Source organism: Gobius niger (genome assembly GCF_951799975.1).
Source record: "Gobius niger genome assembly, chromosome: 17".
Lineage (NCBI taxonomy): Eukaryota > Metazoa > Chordata > Actinopteri > Gobiiformes > Gobiidae > Gobius > Gobius niger.
This window is the reverse complement of record NC_136868.1, coordinates 26,815,710-26,836,611: the sequence shown is the minus strand read 5'-3', so window position 1 is coordinate 26,836,611 and position 20,902 is coordinate 26,815,710.

Here is a 20,902-nt window from a genome sequence, read left to right as displayed (position 1 = left end):
CGTGTGATCTCTGCAGAAGGATACAGGATGAACCCAAGAGAGGTGGAGGCAGTAAAGGCGCTCACGTACCAGACCCCAGCTACAGTGAGAGAGGTGAGGAAGCTCCTGGGATTCTTGAGCTACTACAGAGCTTACATCCAGGACTTCTCCAGGACTGCAAAGCCACTGTATGAGCTGCTGGCAAAGCCCAAAGGTGAGCCAAAACACTGCCACAAAAAGGGGACAAAACATTCAGGTGCTCAGCTCCCACCCTCCTCTCCGGTTCAGTGGACAGAAATACACAGAGCAGTTTTAGAGACGCTTGTGAACCAACTTACAAATCCACCTGTTATGGCATATCCAGACCTCGAGCAGCCTTTCATTCTCCATGTTGACGCCTCAGAGCAAGGGCTCGGTGCTGTGCTGTACCAGCGACAAGATGGCGCACTGAGAGTGATTGGCTACGGATCCAGAACCCTGACGCCTGCAGAGAAGAACTACAAGCTGCACTCAGGAAAACTGGAATTCCTCGCACTGAAATGGGCCATCACAGAGCGTTTCCGTGACTACCTGTTCCACGCGCCACACTTCACAGTCTACAGTGACAATAACCCACTCACTTACGTTACCAAGTCGGCAAAACTCAACGCCACGGGTCACCGCTGGGTTGCAGAGCTGGCAGACTATAGATTCACACTAAAGTACAGACCTGGAACAGCTAACACAGATGCTGACTTTCTCTCTCGCAGACCTAAGCCCATCAAAACCATCTTGCAGGAGTGCACGGAAGAGTGTGAGCCGGAGGTCATGGACAGCATCTGTAAAGCAGTCAAAAGCAGCCAAACAGGTGAGATCAACTGGATTTCTGCTGTCACCTGTAATGTGGATGTCCTACCACCAGATGGCAGTGCTGTACCACCCCTTCAGCCCTTCTCCATCCAAGACATCCAGGCCCAGCAGAATGCAGATCCAGCCATCCAGAGGGTCTCCAACCTGAAAAGAGAAAACACTTACCTGAAGTACAGAGACAAAGCTGCAGAGAGTGAGCAAGTCCGGGTTCTCCTGAGAGAATGGCCAAAGCTGCAGCTGGGTGAAGATGGACTCCTGTGGAGGAAGACCAACAACAGGCTGCAACTGGTGGTGCCAGAGCCCTTGAAGCCCCTGGTGTACAAGTACCTCCATGAGGAGATGGGACACTTGGGTGCTGACCGGATGGTGGCCCTGGCCCGAGAGCGCTTCTTTTGGCCAAAAATGAGGCAGGAGATGGAGCACTACGTTACACGTGTCTGCAGCTGCATCAAAAACAAAAGGCCCAACAGAGTCACAAGGACACCACTCCAAAGCATTGAAACTTCTGCACCATTCGAGATGGTCTCAATAGACTTTTTACATCTGGAGAAAAGCAACGGAGGGGAAGAGTATATCCTGGTTTTAGTGGACCATTTCACTAAATACGCTCAGGCCTACGCAACCAAAGACAAGGCTGGGAAAACTGCTGCCAGAAAGCTGTTTGACGAATTTATCCCACGCTTTGGGTTTCCATCCAGGATCCACCACGACCAAGGGAGAGAGTTTGAGAACCAGCTGTTTCGGAAGCTCCAGGAATATGGTGGTATTCAACACTCTCGCACTACACCGTACCACCCCCAAGCTAACCCTGCCGAACGTTTTAACAGGACTCTGTTGAGTATGCTGCGGACACTGGAGGAGACACAAAAGGCCAGATGGAAGGAGCACCTCAACAAAGTAGTTCATGCCTACAACTCCACCATCCACGAGGCGACAGGGTACTCCCCTTTCTTCTTGCTTTTTGGACGTGAGCCAACCCTCCCAGTTGACCTCTTGTTTCCCAAGAAGCTCGGTGACGCAGAGAAACAGAGCCCTGCTGGCTATGCGGAGAAGTGGAGAGAGGCAATGCAGGAAGCCTATGCCATTGCCCTGACGAACATGAGGAAGTCTGCAAAAAAGGGCCAAGATTATTACAATCAGCGCGCCTGGAGCTCCACGCTGAACCCGGGTGACCATGTATTGGTGAGAAATCTCACGCCTCGAGGTGGTCCGGGGAAGCTCCGCAGTCACTGGGAGGACACTGTCCATGTGGTGAGGGAGAGCAAAGGCCCTGGAAGCCCTGTCTATGTGGTTGAGCCTCTGAATGCTGTAGGGAGAAGACGTGTGCTGCACAGAAACTTGCTCTTACCTTGTCCTTACCTGGTTGAACCAGCGCCTGTCGTCCCCAACCCTAAAAGGAGAAGCAGGAGAACCAGAACGTCGCCAGGAAGAGGGACAAGTGTTAAGTGCAACATCCAGCCTGCAGGTACAGAGAGCTCTAGTGAGGAAGACTACCGTCTCGTCCTGCCACCCCAACCCGCTCTTCAGCCGCTCAATCCAACTGCCAGAGAGTTCCAACCGAGAGTCCCCACTCCAAGACAGCCGGAACAGGGAGCTGCACCTGCTGAGGAGAGAGCTGAAGTGGTGATCCTGATCCCAGAGGTTGACCCTGAGCCGGAGCCAGAGCCAGTACCGGAAGCGGATTCATCTGAGCGAGAGGCATCCTCCTCTGACTCCTCGGAGGGACCTGCAAGACCTGTCAGAACCAGACTGCCCAGGCGCGTGTACACCTACGACCAGCTTGGTGAGCCCACGGTCCGGGAAGTGCAGACCTGTCCTGTCGGTGTGTCCAAACCAGCGAGGGTCCGAGACGGCTTCTTCAGCACCTCGGCCAACCTATATCCTTTTTAATTCCCAGTCGTAATGCAGTAGTAACATGCACTTTATGTACCTGCTAATTGAGTTGCACTTTGCACTTTGCACTTTAAAGTATGTGCCTTGTGTGCAATAGAGATATGTGCAATAGTAGTAAATGTACTGTAATTATTGTTTAAGTAGGACATGCCATTTGTTTAGTTGGTTTACTATGCTGCTACAAAATCTGGGGTAAAAGATATTTTCCTTGAGTCAATTCTGAAGATTCTGGGGCCCACCAATGCTTCAACGGACTATCTACCCAAATACGGAAATGGACCTTTAAACCTGTGTGTACCGCCGGGCCAAAGGACTCTTGGATAACGGACACTATTCATTTAGCCTGGACTCTTTTGTGAAGTATTGTTGTGTTTCAAGGTGTTTATTTGCTACAGTTTATGGTTAGTCAGGCCCCCCAGTAGGGTTAAGGGAATGTTGGCTTAACATTATTTTTAGTGGGGGAGGGTGTTGTCAGCCCATTTTCGACAAAGTATTTAAGCGCTTTCTTATTGTTGGTAAATGGTTCACTGTAAATAACAGTATTTATTCATCTTTTCGCTAAATTAAACACTGTCTTTTTATAATTGAAACCGGAAGCGCGTCCATCACGTGACCTGTTGATACTAGTTTAAAAGAGCTAGGCCCACAGCCTCAGTCCAGAAGCTGTGGCGCAGTAGTCGGGCCGTGGCCTAAGCCTTGTTACATCTGGGACGTGTAAGTGTCGTTTTATCTGTTTGTCCATTTTAACTTAATCCATAGTACGCTAAACTATTTTATCCTTTATTCACAGGGGACCTATGTTTACCTTTTCTTTTCTGTAATATTTGAGCTCGAAATAAACTTTGAAAAGCCAACTGATTCTCCCTGGTGATTTCGAGGGGGCAACATTAGCAGTGCTGACAATGGAGAGAAGGGCTAAGAATAATGAATAGAGGGAGAAAGTAGGATGGACAGATGAGGAAGAGGAGAAGGTTTAGATTGAAGGGAACAGAATAACAGCCTCAAGAAGTGGAAGTGGGTGGATTTACATGATGTGTTATGTAATGTTTATTTAGGTATACGGCTTGTCTTTACAAGCGGGAGCTCTCATAATAATCAGACAAATGCATGAGGATGGGAAAAACCATGGGCTCTCAAAACAACACAGATTTCTGAAACCATGAGTAGACTGGATGGGGACTTCCTGAAGTGCAGTGATGAGAAAAATGAGGGAAGTCGGATGGGCTGAGATGACATTGTGATGACCAACATGAACGCTGTGTAGTTTTCTTCAGACAAATGCTGAACTCAGGAAGACAAATGAGACCTATTTAAAGTTTCTTTTAGAAAACCCTTTTTATTTAGTTTTTATGTTGTTTCACACAAGAAGAAGATCAGGATAATGTGTTTATAGATTTGTTTGCGCCTTTCATCATTATATTATTTTGGAAACAGAAAACTCTTTTAACATCTGAAGTGGCGAGAAATGTGGTGTGTTAATGTTTATGCGGGGGTCAATGGCGGCGACTTGCCTAACTTTGGACTTTGAGCATCATGGAAACTAAATGAAAGCATACTACTTACTTATACTTATACTTATACTTATACTAATACTTATTATCTTTTGGGGGCTTTAGTTGAGTTAAGTTAGTCTTGCCACATTTGCTCAAAGACTATCCAGAAGAACTCTTAAACCCTGTTATGTAACTTGGCTTTGTTTTTTTTTTGTTTTTTTTTAAGAAAGGCTTTTTCACACACAACATGCTACATTAAGCAACTACTGTGAATATAATATCAAACGGCTGCCTATGCCAGTACTTCTCTCTCTCTCTCTCTCTCTCTCTCTCACTCTCTCTCGTGCAGAAGATATTATGAGAAAAGCCCAATTCTCTCAAAACACGCTATTTTCTGACTCCGAAATATCTTGAAAACCTGTGCATTTCTGCGCCTCTCCCCTTTGCGTTTTGCCTATGTGAGCGTGGGCAGTGTGGGTGCAGACAGGGAACAGCGTGTCTTCAGGCTGTCCTCGTCAGTCCAAAACAAGTTTCATAAGGAACTCACACTTCCCATGTCCTTGAGGAAGCCGACTCGGTGGATGTTTATCTTATATAACAGCATCTGCTCGTCCGAGAATTACACTTTTTTTTACACGTTTGGTGAAATACATCAACAGGCTAAGAATGCACATTTGAAATGTTGCCGTCTCCCGAGTGCAAACGCTCTGGAGAAAAGATTAACGCTGACTGAAGAAACTAGAGGGAAAATGGTCGAGGTTAATGTGGCACTTGCTTTCGTCTGTCGCTTGGGGATGTTTTTCATAAATATTCAGTAGTACATTATGAATCCATTTTTAGTGCTCGTTTAGCATTTTCCTCATTCATTTACAGACGACAGTGTTTGTAATGAGTCTCTAAGGTTAATAGATCATTAACGTGTAGCCTAGACCAGTATACACTTTGCAAATAGAGTAAAACACCTTTGTGCTTTTTGGCGCTTCAAAGTTGCTTAACTGTTGCATTATTTATTAACTCCCCTCTCTCACTGGTGATACGATACTTCACACAGCCCAGAGGCAGGAGGACAGACAGTTCCTTAAAGGTGCATTATGGAACTTTTTAAGTGAAGAAATAAACTTGATATTTGTGCGTAACTGACCTTTCTATGACCCCGCGGCTGTTTGGATGGTCAGCATGGCGCCTGTAGCAATTGATCCTGGAGCGTCATAGTGGTCACTGTGATGGAAAGTAAAAGCACCATTCTAGCCACTGAGTCACTAAAAGGTCAAATAGTCACAAGGTAAAAAAAAGAAATCACATAAAAAGTTCCATTATGCACCTTTAATGTCTCGACCAACAGTTACAACTTTCTGAAATCTTGTTTTCCAGGTGTTTTTTAATTCATTGAAGTTTGAAGTCATGAGGTGTTCCATTGGAGTCTCAGGAGTCTCAACAAAACTCCCAGACATTGAGCCTCATTCATGACCGTTCACAACACGTTCTTACGCACACATTTTTAGGAAGGTTTTTGGCATTCACAAAACTTGTTTGTTTCTTTATACGCACAAAAAAATCTCCAGTTCTGTTCACGATCATGCTCCTTATGGGACCCAACATGCTGTCATTATATATTTGTACATAGCAAACCATGTATTAATTAATTCCAAAATGTAAATAATTATCAGAAATTTCAGATGCCTTTATACAGCAATAAGTTGGTAATATCACTTTAAGCCTACTTTTATTAATGGCAATAAAAGTACCAAGGTATTACAGCTAAAATGTTTTAATGCCGCCGGTCACAAAGCATTAAATGCACCGCATTAACGGTATTTGATAAAGACGAACGTGGGCCTCAATCCTATGACCTTGTGTTCCCGAGGCGTGTGTTTACTCACGGAGCTAAGCAACACTTGCTATGCCGCCTATCTGTTGGAAGGGACTATACGGTGTTTAGAAATGTTAAAATGATGTATTTTCCCACCCATACATGTACCAGCCATGTCCTAAGGTGTAGAATGAGCCCAGACCTGTTCACCACAACTGGCTCTAAAATCCTGCACTGTCACTCAAAAAGTTGTTACTTCGGGTCCGAATTGCCGTCATGCACAAGCTTAATATAGAAGGTGCAGTTACACGTATGACCTGAGGTGGCAGTAGTGAGTATAAAATGACCAACTTGCATCTAGCCCCTTTAAAGGACTGACCCATCAGAACAGAGGGACATCCACACTGCACTTTCACCAAACTCAGAACACACGTGCAAAGGATTTTCCCTTCTTAAGAACGTGTCGTGAATCGGGCGCTGTTTCCTGACGCTGCCTTCGTAAGAATGGATTTGAAGAAGTTTCTTAAGAAGACGTTCATGAATGAGGCCCATTGTCCCTCCAGTGTGTCGTAGGTTTTCCCCACGGCCTCCCTCAGTGAAATTCCCCATTGTGAGATCAACAAAGGTTTATCTTATCTTACCTTATCTTATCTCAGCTGGGACATGCCCTGAAAACTTTCGGAGGGAGGTGTCCTGACTCTAGAATGCGTCCAGAAAAGATGCTTATAGCCACCTTTTGCAGAGAAGCAGCGACTCTACTCCGAGCTCCTCACCCTATATCTCGGGAGTGTCCAGCTAATTTACGGAGATTGTGTCTGGGTCTTTGTTCTTTCAGACTTGACCTACAGTACATGGCCATAGGCGAGAGGGCAAGGATTGACATGTGAATTGAGAGCTTGCTTTTTGTCTCCATTCCTTCTTCCACAGTCCATATACTGCAGACGCTGCACTGAGCCAAGCTGTTAAAACATGACACCGCTCCTTAAGTCCCGGAAAGTTCATAGCACTTGTCAAAAGTTAAACATGTGGAAGCAGAATGATCTGAGGCATACGTATAATTTGATATCATGGCACCAATTATGACTTCATCCTGAACCCTAAAACCAATCCTGTCCTGAGGGGTCTTCCATTAGCAGCTGCCCAAACGGATAACAGGCCCCCATTTAATAATGACTTTCAACACTATCCATTTAAGAGACTAATTCAGAGGAGCCCAGCTCAGCGGCAGCAGCTCTCAGCCTCACGTGGACTCGCATTGGGTTACTAATATCCATCCCCATGGCAACGCACTGATGTGGTCTTCTCGCCTTGATTTATGTTCAGACAGGAGCATACATACCCACAAGGGCACTGCAGGCGCTCCTTATCTCCATTCTGCGTGAGTCTCTGTGATGAACCCCTGTGTGCAGGTTAGCCGTTGAACACTACAGTGACGTGCTGGAGCTTGTCTCTGTCCACGTTATATTGTGGTTAAACTGCAGTGTTATGGGGGGAATAGGGGAGGACATGTTTCAATGAATAAATCTCTGCTGACGGGGATGACAGCGCACGTGTGTGAGAGAGTGCAGAGGGGTACAGGGGGGCTAAGCAGCTGCTGGGTTAACCACTGACTAAGCTGCTGCATCTGGCTGGGAGAGGTTATAGAATGGTTTCTTGGGGGAAATCATAGTAGATCCATTTCACTAGAACATGATTACAATTTATATTTAGGCTTTTCTAAATATTTTCCCTAGTTTTCCCTGGTTTGACATTTTTGTGACGATTATCAGCACTTTCAGAGACTTTCACACTCCTTTGGAATGAAAGAAAAACCTTTTTCTCCAACTTCTCTTCATAAAATTGCCAATTCACTGGTGATGAACTATGAATAACAATACTTAAATTATGGTTATAAAAATCACAAATATCTGTAATTTACACTTAGAAAAATCAAGATGAAAACGGAACTTTATCAGTATCATGCCGCCGTGCTCACAGGTTGGTGTTCAGCAGTGTATCCATCATTATCCTGATAAGTTTTATGTGACCTAGAAAGTGTCATGGTTTCAACCGTAATTGTTCCAAAACAGCAATTTGGCTCAGTTTGTCTCCTTTCTGTTTTATATTCAAACACAACTCCAGGAAAGTTTCATGAAAGCGCATCAGTGTTGTGGGTCAAACAAAAGATGCCGGTCAAAACTTCTTTCCTACCAGGAAAGTGAAAATAAGCAAAATAGGACGCACAAGCCATAACTGCCTTTTTAAAATGTTTGCAATTTGACTTGACTTTTTCCTGCATTTTTTTCCTATCTGGTATATGAGCCGTACACAATACCGTCCGAGTAGTGCGGCCAAGGACATGTTCTGATTCATCCTCCAAAGTAAATATTGTGTTCTGTCAAGGAGCAATAGAGCCGCTGACATTTGCAGCTGGTGCCAAAACAAAACACATAAAGGACAACAATGATAAAGCTGGGACTGCCTCAATAATATACAGGCTAATCTGAAATATTTCCACTGGATAAGAAAGATGTGGCCAAGGACGGCGTTATTGATGGCAGCCTCTCTCACAAAAAACAAAAACAAAATAAAACAATTTAGTGTTACACTTGTGGAATTTGATGAAAAGTGGGAAAGGTCCTTTTATAAACAGATGAAGTTAGGTGGATTTGATAATAAAAAAAACGACTACTATTTTACTGCACTAAAGTAGATATGATCATTTTTCGGAATGTCAAGATTAACCAGTTCTACAATTACCGCGGTTATAAAAGCTCATAGTTAGTTAATCGTAAGAATTGTGGGACCACAGTAAACCGCCATAACATGTCATGGGCCTCAGCGTGTTTATGCCAAACAGCAGCACTCATTGGTGAAGACGGAAGAAACTGAGTGAGTTCCCGCCCAAAATAATAATAATAATAATAATCCAATGTGCAGAGAGAAAATCTTTCTCATGTTCGCATGATAACTGCATTACGTTGCCATGGGAAGAGTCCCAAAAGAATCATGTGCAGCTGCTTGTTATGTCACGATAAAAACGAAAGTGAAGCTGTGCGAGCGCCTGGAAATCAGCTGTTCATTTCTGTCACTCAGAGAGAGAGTATCTTGATGAGCTTTTGAAAACATTCACACCAATTTGCTTCCTTGAGATATTCTAATATTAATATTCTATTGACAATTTATAATTTGAAAACCATTCTTTTATTAGGCCTTTTATTATTATTTTTAGAACACAGGCTGAAAGTTCAATAGGTTTTCAATTAAAACAAGCCTTAAGTAATATAAAAATGTGCATATGTCATGTCTTTCCTTTTTGTGAACATTTAGACAGAATTGTAACTGTAAGATTTGAGATATTCTTAGTATTTTCTTGGTTGATTTCTATAATTGTGAATCATTGTAAAATCGCATTTTTTCCAACTTAAAATAATCGTAATTAAACATTTAGAATCATGACCACTATCACCAACCATTATAAACAATGCCAATGGAAAATTACACACATTGATGATTCTCGTTGTATTTCCAAACGACTCATGTTTGTTAGTTTGTTTTATAAAGACCCATTGTTTTGCTCAAATCAATAATAATAGATGGAATAAATTATGTTTTCTGGTTCTAGATAATTAATAGTGCACCATCGCCTTAAATTTTATGTAAAAAAAAGTTGATATTTGTGCATATTTGACTTTTCAGTGATTATTCATGGATTACTTTCCATCCTGGCTTAAAAGGTGCTCGTCATATTGAGTTTACACCTGTTCCTTTGTGGCTGACATGACTATTGTTGGGCTGGCACATGCATAACCCACTCCAGAAATAATCCCGCCTCCAGGATGGACTGAACACGTCACAGTGCCATTGTGACCATGACTTAAATGAAAGCACTAAATGAATGAGAATGACAAAGACACACTGTAGGGTGAGTCACGCTAACCACACAAACATACAGTACGTCTACTTATGCAACAGAGTTCTTCTCAAAGCTAAAGGGCTCGTGTGGAAAAAGGATAGATGTCTTTTCATTTATCTGAGACATTGTGTTTTAATCAGACAGTATAACAAAGCAAAAATGCCGAGTGCATTTCCAAACTAATTGGCACTTTCACCACGGCTGCTGTTGACAGTGCATTAATGAACGGAGCAGTGTTATGCTCCAGAAAGGGAAAGGAATTTAATTATAAGCACTTTAATCTGGAAGCATTTAAAAAGAACTAAAGGTTTTGTGCGCACTATGGCTGCATTGTATAATATACAGTCAGGTTTTTTTTCCATTTGTTTATCAACAACTTCCAAGCTCCAGCCACTTAACGGATATTGGCTTAAAGTGCAGACTCACAGCTTTAATTCTGTAGATGCCACTTGAAGAGGAGATGTCACCTCATCATGTGTTTTGAGTTCTTATTTAATTTATAGAGAACCATGTGTGTAGATGTCTTTGTTTCTAAGTGAAAGTTTAAATGTGAAGAGCTAAACTTTCCCAAAACGGATATTTAAAGGGGCTAGATGCAAGTTGGCCATTTTATACTCTCTACTGCCACCTCAGGTCATATATGTAACTGCACCTTCTATATTAAGCTTGTGCATGACAGCAATTCGGACCCAAAGTAACAACTTTTTGAGTGAGAGTGCAGGATTTTAGAGGCAGTTGTGGTGAACAGGTCTGGGCTCATTCTACACCTTAGGACATGGCTGGAACATGTAAGGGGAGGAAAATACATACTTTTAAAATGTTTAAACTCTGTATAGTCCCTTTAAGTGTATTACATTGATGAGCAAGAGAAACATGCTTTTTTCCTTTTTAATGTATAATGAATAGTTTATCAACCTATGAGAATGTTTGTTAAAAGTCAAACAGTGACTCGTTTGACTCGTCCAACAGAGGGGCTGACTGTGCCCTTCAGCCTTTGTTCAGCTCTGTATGCTAAAAGGTGACAGTTGGAGGCTTTTTTGCACAATTCTAGCCTAAACTGGTTGACTCAGTGTAGTTAAAATGATGTATCGCTCTCTCCCAGAGGCACTAGTTAAAGAATAAACTGCTGCGAACATAGCCAGCAGCCACAGTAGAGAGCAGACCTGCAATAAGAAAAGCGTTTTGGGAACACATAAAATCCTATTGCAGCATTGGTCTCTGCAGCGGCTTGCATCTAAAGGCTCTTATTAAAAGGCAGTGAGGAGTATAATAATTAACTGTACTATCCGGAGTGACGTGTCTGTTTTCTCCCCTGGTAATTATTACTATAGGTGCCAGTGAGGAGATGTCTGGGCTTAGAGTGTGAGATGACCTTCTGCAGTATTATAGATTTCATTAGATTCACACACAAGATATTTTGTCATCTGCACTGAATTACTCACACAACATATTTGCAGCCTTTACATTGTACTGATTGTCACAGTTCACATTTTTGGTCATGCTGAAGATGTACAGTTATTGATTGTATTAACTTTCAAAGACAGAATATAGGATTGACAGTGTTTTTGTACTTCATTGCTCTTAAATGGGCTCTTAAAGGATGCACTGGAAAGTCTCCTGCATTATTCTATTAATAGTAGCTTTCACGGCAAACACAATCAGGCAGTGCTGTTCACTGGGGGAGACGCTAACCAGCTCTTTCCAGCAGCACAGTGTTTTTACATTGTTCATTAAAGATGACTGACTGAGACAGTCTTTGGGATCACTGTGTGTTGGATGAAGGCTATAGGGCCTTGCTCAATAATACAGGTGGGGCTGCTTTACACCAAACCAAAGACTCAGTGGTGCGTCTCAAGGAGTTACTCAGCGTGGTGTAGGATTGTTACAGCAACAGTGGCTCCGTGGTTAGAGCCTTTGACAGCCCAAGAGCCCAGTGGGTAAAGCTGCTGCACTTCAGCTTGAAACACTGTTACAGCATCTGAGTCCGACAGTTTTCTGAATGTCTCTCCGTTTTTCAGCGTGTACAATGTGGAGCGTGAACGAACATACAAATAGTTCATTTGCAGAAGCAGATATCTCCATTTTTTAAATTTATTTTTTGGGGGATATTTGTTACTGTACTCGACAGATGCCACTTGTGAAACTAAAGTTGTGTAAATTTAAAGGCACACTGTGTAACATTTTAGATCATACCATTGGCAGCAATATAAAGCATGATCCTAATATCAGCTTAACACTATTTTAGCAGTGGATGAGGACTTAACCCATTTAAATCGTGTATTTGGCTGTCTTTAGTCAACATCTCCATGGAGACTTACCCACTCGCTGTATAGTTATAGTCACGTTTTAGGAGAGACGAGCCGCCAACAACAAAAACACATGTTTTTTGTCTTTTTTTTTAGGCATTTATCAACGATACAAATAACTAATAAAATAAAATAAATACTTGTGTTTTTCTCCTGTTTATTGGGTGAAATGTCACGCATTGTGGCTTTAATAAAGAACAAGTGACTGTATTTTATGGCACTGAAACAAATCTGGTAATGAAATATACTGCTATGCAAAGAGAAATATTCAAGCATACATTGAGTTTTCTCAATGGCACTTATCTGTTTTTGCAAATGAACCCTTCATATGAAATAGGCATGTGACAGTGATCATCGGAAAAAGAGCTCCAAGACTGTTCCACTTTCTGGTTTAACGCTGCTCAAAGCTGTGGGAAATACAATGTACAATGAACTATAGAAGAACAACTCTTTTATTATCTTTTTGCCTTGTTCTATACTACAGGGTTATATAACCAGAATATTTTGATGAACATCTTTGACTACAGTACAACTTGTATATAAATACATTTAATGCATATCTGGAGGCTTTTTATGTCAAACTATTGATAATTGTTCAATGGAACATTTATGTTTTAATGATAAATTCTCCGAATCACAGAAACACTTTGTTCCTCTTATTACTGCCGAAAAGCATGTGAAAACATACTGGCCTGTGGTTATACCAGGAAAACAGTGAATATTTATGTTTTTCAAAGATATAAACATTTATTCGTCTTCATGGCTTAGGGCTCTTTGGTAGACAATGGGATCAACCAACGCAGACAAGGCAGAAAGATGACAAAAATCAAGTACCAGCAGCCAACAACAGGGATTAGGAAAAATGAAACATAAATATTGTGAATACACAGATTTGCATGCATCCAAGATAATCAGCATAAACCATAATGTCATGTTCCCACTTTATAACTGGGCTTGAGATTATGGGAAAAAGTATTCTCGAGTATTGCTTTTATGATATTTAAATGGCCAAAACTGGAGAGAAGAGATGGAGGACCTCAGTGATAATATATTACTTTTATTTTCTTAAGGATAAGGATATTGCATCACCTGCTCTTACGATAACAATCCTTTTGCGTTTTATGATACAGCTTTATCACTAGACAACAGTTTATGCAACAATGACCTCAAGCATATGTAGAGCAGGAGCTAAAGTGTTGAGCAAACTCGTCTTCTCACCTCTGACCCGGTCATTTTAAGGAACCTGCCTAAACACACGTGAGCCTCTGTCTCTGTTATATCACCCTGCTATCTCTGCTCATTTGTTTTGCACCAAAAGACATGCACATGGGCGGGGCAAGGGGAGCAGGGATTGGATTACTCAAAGTTCAAAATTCAAGTCCAGAAGCTCATTTGAATTTAGAAGGAGCCATTTTACTACTTAATGTTACTGAGCACTGCTGGAGAGGCGTACTCATCATACCACAGTAATAATACATTTACAATGTGAAAGGGACGCTTTTTATTACCACAGTTGTTTATAATTGAATGGTGCATAGCACAGGGGCAACTGTTTACCTGAAGTGGACAGAATGAAATGAATAGGTTTAGATTATAAGTCAAATGCTTTCACCACGAATTGCCAGCAAACACCAGTACTTTATCAGGTGTCTAGGGCACAGTTTTCCATGTCTAGACTTTCAACAGCATTGAAAGTTCACTAGGTCAAAAATAATCCTATTCAAGCCCCTTCGTTACTGCAAATCCAAGTGTGAGTGACCCACTTCCAATGTGCAAGAGAGGTCAGAAACCAACTGGTTTACAGAAGTGTGTCTCCGTATCTATATGGGGCAAAATTTATAGTGAACTCAATGCAGGGTTGTGATGTGGATGTGATGCCAGACCTTTTTCCAGTTGCAAGTGTAAATTTAAATGTCTGTGTACATTTACACACATTTACAGGGATTAATGGACTAAAGTGCATACAAAAGATTTTTGTGTTTTGTTTAGTTTTTCTAATCATTAATACTTAGTTCAATAGGATAATGCTGATGGTACGTATTAATCTCAGTTTTGGACGACTGAAGTTTTATGAGAAAAGATGATATGTCTACATTCTGAAACATTGGAAACATAGGTAGAATTCCATACTACAAGGATCAAACTACCCTCTCATGACCCTTACGTACAGTATAGTTACGATGTCCTGTGTGCTATCCGTACTGGCAAAATAAAACCACCTGCGGCAGAAATATCATGGCACTTCCTGTTGTACCTAAAATGTAAACATGCCAGATATTCCAGCAGCCGAAACAGCTTTTTTGTGACGATGTCCAGCAATGACAGCTCATTAAACTCTTGGCAAACAACAAGACATGAAGTGCTCCACTACTTTCTATGGCAGGAGAACTGGAGAATGCAGCAACGGTTGCTAAAAGGTACAATTGGACAATGACCGTTTTGGGTCAAGGTTTTGCGAAAGCTCAATTGTCATTTGACATAGTTCTAATTCGATGTACTCAACAATTAACTTCCAATTTGTTGTATTCGGGCGGACAATTGAACACCACAGGAAAGAAGTCCATGAACAGAAAATATGATGTCATTTTACATGTTTGTTACTCCAGTATGTCCCAACAGTGCTGCCATAAATGCAAATATGTAAACAGTATGCTGTGTGAAATCTCAATGTACATTTCTGCAGTTGCCTACATTAACAGTATGTCATGCGCTACATTCTAAATTGATTGTACTTGGCTTTGCTTATTTCAAATTGTCCTATAACATTACACAAAGTTCTATGTCAACTCTTAGCTGCCCCCAAAACCTCATGACTCTGTGAACTGGCCTCGCTGAACGCCCGCTGTATCCGTTTAGCAAATGTCAATGACTTGTTGCAAAAAGGCCGGTTTATCAGCGCCTTATCAGAGGACTATGTAACTGCAGTGTCACATGCAGCGGTTTTCCACGGGTCCGGGGTGAGGGAACGCACTTAAACTCGTTCTTCCACCTCACCTCGAATACTCAAATACTGCACATGTTTGCTTTAAGAGTACGTTTGAGCACATGTGGTCCGTACGTACGGTTTGTCAAGAATAAATATGTAAGAGACAATAAATAAAGTGTACAGTGTTTATGCAGTTAACCGACCTTTTAAATATTGTTTTGGCTAATGTTGCTCTTTTGACATTTGTATCTTTTGCTAACAAAATGGCTGGTTTGGACCAATGGATAACATTCGATACTGAACTTAAAGGTGGTTCATTTGTAAACAATTTCTAACTTTCACAATGCATTTCTTACATCTGTCTGACAATTTTCTCACAGTTTATACTTTTTCCACAACTTTTAAGGAGCTTAAATATTTTCATCTTTTGAGGCTGAGATTACAAAATTAAGGTGGAGAGGACAGAGCAGATTTCTGTGTTTTTCTGCTGCTAAAGATTCATATGTGAATGTTTTCTCCTTTCTCCAAAGTAACATACTGTAGGTGGAATTATATTTTCACCTTAGCAGCTGGAAGTGTAGACATGTGTAGACAGCGCCTTTAGCTACAAACATTTTTGATCATGTGAAGCCCATCCCTATCAAACCCCGACAAAGTTATACATGTCCGGAATCCTTTCACAAATATGCCTCATGCATACATTTGCAAGATTGGCCGGAAAACGCTTTAATCTTTCCTTTTAGATCAAATTTGAACACAATCTATGGTGTTTCTGTTCAATGAGGGTCTAGTCTAATGATTTGGTGTGACTTAAGCCCGTGCAGCAGATGCACTGTAGCCACGTGCCCTGCTGGGGTGATACCTAAAATATTTATGGTGTCCTTGTCAGAACAAATTCATGCAGCACCACTGAACAGAAAAGTCTCGTTTGGGGGGGGAGAAGGAGGAGGGGGCAGAGGGGAGGGTGTTCTGCAACTGACAGCAAAAGTCAGGGAAAGTCTACTTCAACAATGCAATTTGGGAACTGAAAATTAGATACATACAAATCTCACGCAGCCGCTAAAACGTGTGGCACATTCATTCAATCCTGTGCTCCATAGACAGGGATGTGCAAATGCAGAGGTAAATATTTGTCTTCCGTTTTGGATTAGTGATCAAAATAGGAAAGCAGTGTTTTACTCTATACTGTATCCCATTCCCAAAGAGTAAAACAGAGAGCCACCGCTTATCATGCAGCTCCTTACCCAGAATGAAGTTAGTGTTGCTTTTCTTTTGGCTTCAATGCCTTTTGTGCTGCTTGTGTGCCACTTCTTGAAAACAGCTTGTTAGCGATCTAATGAGTCATGCTGCCTTACTTGGCTCTCTTCCGCTCTACCTCTAATGATTTTGTGTGTCTGCCGAGTGCTCTCTGCACACTGCTTGGGGGGGGGGGGGGGGAGATGGAAGGACTACTTGCCAAAGGATCTTCAATCACCCTCGCAGACAGCCAAGAAGCGAGATTCTTCAGGGCCCGACTGATTGTAAATGCTCCAGAATGGCGGGTAATGACAAAATTGCAGGAAACGGGACTTTTAGGGATAATACTCAATACTGGTAATGCTCAATATTGAAATGATCATGTAGCAAGACCTAGTGAAGACAAATGCTTGGCACAGACGGAAGTGGCACCGCTGAATGCCAGGTGACACTGTGGTAGTGTGTGATTCTGAGCCGCTAATCTAATTAGTGATGTACTGAGGAAGCAGTAAGTCCCTTCAGACGAGACGGGTTGAATGGGTTCTTCCAAAATGACGTCTGAACGGTGGAGATTGGGACCAAATCTGGATATTTCCAGCTACAGCGGGGGCCCAAGGCTAACATTTTGGGTTGGTTTTCCGTTAGATGTGACGTAACTTAATTTTGGCACTCTTAAAGGCTTATGCTTTTACATGTTTTCAAAAGAAATGTTATTGCACTTACTGTAGCTCTGTTGTAAAACTCGACTGGTCACACCAATGAGGTTTACAAATCAATTCAGAGAAAAGCAATCAAGCTGAAAAATGAAAATATTGACACATGGACTTTCTAAGCAGTGCAGTATAATGGCTACAAACACTACAGGGGAGTATGAGAGTTAAGGATAAAGGTATCAACAAGGTCCCTGGATAGCTATTTGCACACACTATTTAGCTCCTATTCTGATTTGTGGCCTAATCTCCAGGCAACAGGACAACTATATGAAGAGTTCATTTGCAAAAGCAATTCCTCAGTTTAGAATTGTTTTCAGAATCGTTTCATATACATACTCTTGCATTAGTTAAGGAAACTTGTGAGTTAAATCTTTGCTTTGATTGTTATTACTCAGTGAAATGTAGATGTATTTATTTTTCACGTTCATATATGGGTGACTTTTACAGTCTATGGGTGATACTCATGGGTTAGTGCTAGATCGTATGCTCCGGAGGGACAGGCTGCTGTGAAAACGTGAGATATCATGACACAAATTAAGGTTAGGGCCAGGGAAATGGTTAGGATTAGGGCTAGGAATACTCATGGGGGATTTCATCAGAGTGGGAGGAGAGACCCCGCCCTTGCGCATGACGTAGGGGGCGGCGTGGCGGACGGGAGCGCGCTTTGCGTGGTCGAGCACATGCGAGCAGCGAATCTCCGCCAGATCTGATCCAGGCCCGAACTGGAGCGGACGTATTTTCAGGACCAGGAGACTCTCCCAGACAACTGCCTGTGCCTGCTGCCGCCTTGCTGCGTTTCTCTTCCACCCAAAACAACCAACTTGAAATTCACTCTAAATATGCCTAAAAGCGTCTGTTGTAAAACGCCTTGGGTAAGCAATTTTCTCCTTGTTTTTTCACATTTGAGAATTGAGAGATGGTTAACGGGAAGTGCCGACGAATCCATAGATAGTGAAACGACAAACTGCGCTTTATCTAAACGTGTTCGCTTCTGTTTGCTCACGCTGGTGAAAATGACGCGTAGGTATCGGCTGTTTCTGATGAGACGGTTGCCAAGAACAACGTGCGGTCATGTTAACTGGAATCGGCGCGAGCATTTTACGCACTGAATCCACGCCGGTTTTCCTCTCGCTTTTTGTCACATCATGGCGTCACTCACTTGCGCTATTTGTTCAACAACTGAGAACATCCGTTTGCAGGCAAATCGCTCCACATCTGCACCTACGCAGCAGCAGGTTGCTACGACGGCCGCGGAGCTAACGCGCACTAGCTGCCAACGACATCTATATCGCTCTATCTATGGCCGAGGTGTGGTTGGCGGGAGAGACCGATGGCATTTGCGATGTCTGCGTGTTTAATCCGGGCAAAAGCGCAGTTAATCACACGCTTAGGGGGGGACTCTGGTTCCTGACCCACTTTCGGATGGCGGATGTCGGCGTGCTCGTGCGTACACAGCCTATAGATCACAGGCGGCAGACAGAGACATCATCGCGGCCGGTGGTGGAGTTACTACTCAGGAGGAGGAGGAGGAGGGAGGAAGCTGCTGGATGAATGGCATTACAGCGAATAGGCAAACATTGCAGCCTGTGCGCGACAGTAGGCCATGCCCAGCGGAGGATGCCAGGGTGGGAAATGTTTCACGGGTACATCCTGTGCTTACTCATTTCCACATTGACTCGCTGTGTGCCGTTTCTTTCTTGTATATATTTATAGGCCTGAAATGATATTGACTTCCTGCTGTCGATGTGGGGCTGTAGTAGTTGCATTTGCCGTATTGACCACAAAGAGAATTGCTCTTCAGACGATTTTGTTTAACAACGGTGACTCCCTGGAAGCGCGTCCTTTATATGGCACACTCCGTTTGGAACACTGCCACTGTAGCATATGGTCATTGTCCAAATGCTTATCGCTAAAGATAGCAGCCACGCGGCACTGTAGGAGATTGATTCAATTTAAAGTCCAGTTAAAGCAAATATATATATAGATTTTTCCCCCCCTGTTTTTTCTTTTTATGTGTTTGAAACCAGATTGATCACATGTTGCATTCAGTTTAGGGGAGGGTTGAGTTATTTGGCAAGATCCCTTTTGCAACATTTTTCCTTTTGTTAATTGCCATAAACAAAGCACACACACAGTGCCACTTGTTAATTGTTAAAAGGTCGTGTTGTATTGCGGCTTTGTTAACGTTGTGTCTGTAAATTTCCACTGTGTCTCTGGTCAAATGCTCAGCAGTCCTGCTCTTTGCCGCCAGAGGGGTGTCTAACAAGCATTGATTGTTCTGTGGCAGACCTTGTGCCTGACTAATCACATGGAAAAAGTAAAAAAAAAAAAAAGAAAAGGAGTGGGGGGAAGAGCGCGTTGAGCCCCAGCCTGTGACAAAGTTGTGAACGATCTGTCTCTTTCCCTTTCAGCCCTTTTTGTTTGTTTGGCTTTGTCCAGTGATCGTCAAGCGTGAGACTCTAACTTCAGCAGCTTGGCACATTTCGGAAAGTATTTGGCGCAGACCTCTTCCTGTGACTTGTATTTCCCCTTTTTGAGTGAAGTTTGTAGGTTGAAATACAAGGGCAATCAAAATGTTCCTTAACTTGGCAGATATTGAAGCAAATCCAAAGACTACAATTAAACCAAATAAGAAAAAAATGGCTAAAATCTAGTTTATGTGATTGTGTTAATTTATCAGTTCATGTTAGAGTCTTCTCTCAAATGCTAACATTTATAATAAGGTTTTGACCTCACTATTTATAGCCATATGCACACAGTCTGCACAAATGTAAGGCCAAGGCAGTCTTCCACGGAGTGATTTGGAGGGTGCGGCGAGCTTGGCATAGCTAAAGGGCATGAATATTAGGTGCAAGTGGAGTGCACAGAGGGGGAGAGCGAGATCAGCGCTGGACTGAAGCGTGTGGAGGAGTGGTGATTTGGGACTTTTAACAAGGCACCATTCGCCAGATGTTGCGTAACGGCCAGAAGTGGGTCAGTGTTCCTCTGTCCACACAGGCTGTAAATAATAGCCTTCTGTGCCATAGGTTCTCAACTCTCCAGGGCCCACTGGCGGATTTCTGTTGTTGGAGCATGAATGTGGATCGAATGCTGCTAAAATATACATTTTGTGAAATAGGAATGGCTCCTTTTTCTGTGGTTTAGATCGTGTGTTTTGGTTTGTCTTTTCATTTGAAAATAATGAGTGCGGGTATTGTACTTTGCGTCGTGTTTATGGTGCAGAGGTATTTTGATTTAGGGCTACACTATTCATCACAGTAGACACACAAATTAAATGGTTGGTTGCAATAAATACTTAGACAATTTGCTGTTTAAAAGCTCATTACCCAATAGTTGACGCCTCTAAAAAAGCAGGCGCTGAAATGCATGCAAGTTTTGAATACTTTTGTATGTCTCTTGCTTCCATCTGGCTGCATTTAAAATATGCAGAGTGGATTGCATGCGTCTTGATTTTAAAACCTAAATTGCAAATCCAATCGCAATAATAAATCTCATTTTTATTGAGGCCTATTTTGCTTAGAAATGAAATGGCCCTTGAAGGCACTGACTCAAATGTGACAAATGCTGCAGTTACAGAAATAACTACCGTGTTTCATAGACTTGCATACTTGTCCCTCGTAACACACCAGCTGCTCTTGTCTGTCAAGTTGTAAAATGTAGTCCCGTTTTTTAAAATTTTTGAACATTTAGTTCTTTTGCAGTCTAACTCGGAGCTCTCCACCTCAAAACCACGGTTGACTTAACTATATTTAGTCTGCTACCGAGGGCAAGAATGGCAAACTAGCACACGGGTATTACAATC